Below are 2,613 nucleotides of genomic sequence, written 5' to 3' on the forward strand. Positions count from 1 at the left end.
TAGGCAGATTATTAATAATCTTTGTTTTGCAATCACAATATTTACCTCTATTATCGCACTGACATTTTCCCCAAATCGTGCAGCCCTAATATATAATTATATATATATATATATATATATATATATATATATATATTCCATCGAATATTCCATTCTCTTTACTCTTAAGTATAACACATAAATATTTTTTATATACATTGTCAGAAAAGTAAACAAAGCAATGAAAACATCATTGCAATTACCAAGTCCATCTCATCTGGCATGTTATTAGAATTATTGATAATGTTTTAGAACTCATCTCTGTTTATAATGACACATTAGCTACAGTTTCTGTTTTCATAGACGATAAATGTAGGTTTTAAATCCTTCATGTTAATCTTCTATGAACAATGTAGATTAATGTAGAATAAACCAATGTATATTTTAGTCAGAATTATTGCTCTTCATCAACTTGAGGTCCTGGAGCTCGTTCTGTAAAGTTGAACAGAGACTCACTCGCTCTCGGGACAAGCATTGAAGGAAAATGGAAATACACACATGACTTTCTTACATTTACTGATAAAGACATAACCATTAAATATAAAAAAGTCATTGAAATTACAATCATTTATTTCAATCTCTGCATTTAATAAACTACCAGGGATTGTTTTTATCACAGCTTGTAAATGTTTTAAATGAATGTGTATGTGTGTGTTTTGTAATGTATGATTTTTTTTCTGTCAAGCTGTCGGTGAAAATAAGAGCTTGTTCTTCAGTGATTTGCCTGGTTAAATAAAGGTTAATGAGTTACACAAAGGGAATACCACATCAGAGTAAACATCACATGCATCTGAACGATGTGTTCAACTGTATGCTTAAGAGTTTATTTGAAGTGCTGAATATGAAGCATTTTCATGTTTAGGAAAACTTGGCTTGTGTCGTTTCAGCACTAGTTGATTTATGTTAGTTTTGTTTGTTGTGTTGTTGTGGCTTCGACAAAACCTGATAATCTTAAGTTACATGATCACGGTCACTATATTTTTCAACATGTGATTAGCCTTAGTACTTAGTTCAGAGTCTGAAATATTGATTATTCCTCTCTCATCATGTCTGTAAGAAATGAACTTGTGTGTTATTAGCAGAACTGCCAGAAAGCATCTGGAAGGAGAGGACGGAGAGAACGCCAGTGATCCAGAACCTGCAGAATGAAACATCATGATACTGAAGAACAAAGAGGTTGGTGTTTATTCTTGATTCCTCATTCATTCTTCATGATGAAGAACATGCTGATGCTCACCAGATTTACATTGTTTCATGACCAAACTAGTGTTTTATAACACAAATCATCTTCATGACATTAAAATAGATCATAATCGTGTACAGCAGTTTTGACCAGATTTGATGAGATTAAAATGTCTGTTGAACTCATCAGTGATCTTGACTTTGAGCTTCACTTTTCATTTCATGTTTGTCTCTCATTTGAAATCTCAATTGATTTAATGTTTCTTTTAGACCTGATGGACGCGAACGAGAAAGGAAAAATGTGTGTAAATGTAAATCAAGTCTGAAGAAGGATCCGCAGCGGAGAGAAACTTTACATGTGATCAATGCGGGAAGAGTTTCACTCGGGCCTTCGTTCTGAAATCACTTCTGCCTTCTCATTCAGAAGAAGAGCACCAGAAAAATTACACTGGAAAATGTTCAGGAGCTGAAGAAGAGGCCGTAACACTTTTAACAGAGACATGAATCTGATATTAATTTGAACTCGTTCATTGTTTTTCAGAGATCTGTCCTATTAGTTTTAATTTTTATATAATAACTCCATAATTTTCGGTTCTGAAAGCCAAGTATTACGTTTGTTTCAGGGGCTTCCCAGCAAACACAGAACGTTCCCCTAACGTTAGTTTTTGGTTCCTGTCTTTTTTATTGTTTTGGGAACTAAATAGTATAATTCTAGGAATGCTCTTTTTATTTATTTTTTTGCAACAATAATATAATGTTCCCAGAAGGTTGCAGGATAGTTATTTTTAACAACATAGACATTTTTAATATTAACATAGAAATAGTTACCAACTATAGAACGTTCCCCAATGGTTATTGTTTATATAAATATGTAAACTAACTTTCCAATTAAAACGCTGCAGATGGTTTTGTATAATGACCTGTACTGAGCTCTGTAACTAGTTTATGCAGCATTTAATAAAATTTAGCAATTAGTTAAATCCAAGCGCATTACATTGTGAATGTGAAAAGCACAGAAATCATAAATTCTTGGGTTTGTTTATATCTTCATTTACTCCTCCTCTGATCTGCACACGCTTCTCCAACACGTGTTGTTGTACACAGTGCAGTGATTCCGGGATCTACGTCAGAACGCTGCCTCGTTATTGGCCAGCTCATGCGTCAGGATCACACGATCACACTAAAAAATATTATAGTCGCTTCATAAACCGCAGTCTGTAAGTTTCGCCTCTTTGTCGCTATCTCCGTTTGAAATCTGCTATTGCAGTTATATGTGGAATTATCTTTAAATGCGTTGTGCATCAGCACGGCTCCTGAGCACGGATGAATAATATCTTGAGGTGTATGTGTGAGCTGTCAGTCAATGCACCAGTGTGGATATTCACTGTACTT

At 34.2% G+C, this 2,613-nt stretch overlaps 1 long non-coding RNA gene across 1 annotated transcript; it reads left to right on the top strand.

Annotated features, from left to right (window-relative positions):
- Positions 1–742: 742 nt before the first annotated feature.
- Positions 743–2,201, top strand: LOC309492961. The gene is made up of 2 exons (XR_014203757.1): positions 743–1,215; positions 1,492–2,201. It is a non-coding gene; the product is annotated as an uncharacterized lncRNA (long non-coding RNA).
- The last annotated feature ends 412 nt before the right edge of the window (positions 2,202–2,613 follow it).

The sequence above is a fragment of the Leuciscus leuciscus genome (assembly GCF_965113295.1).
Source record: "Leuciscus leuciscus genome assembly, chromosome: 1".
In the NCBI taxonomy this organism is placed as follows: Eukaryota; Metazoa; Chordata; class Actinopteri; order Cypriniformes; family Leuciscidae; genus Leuciscus; species Leuciscus leuciscus.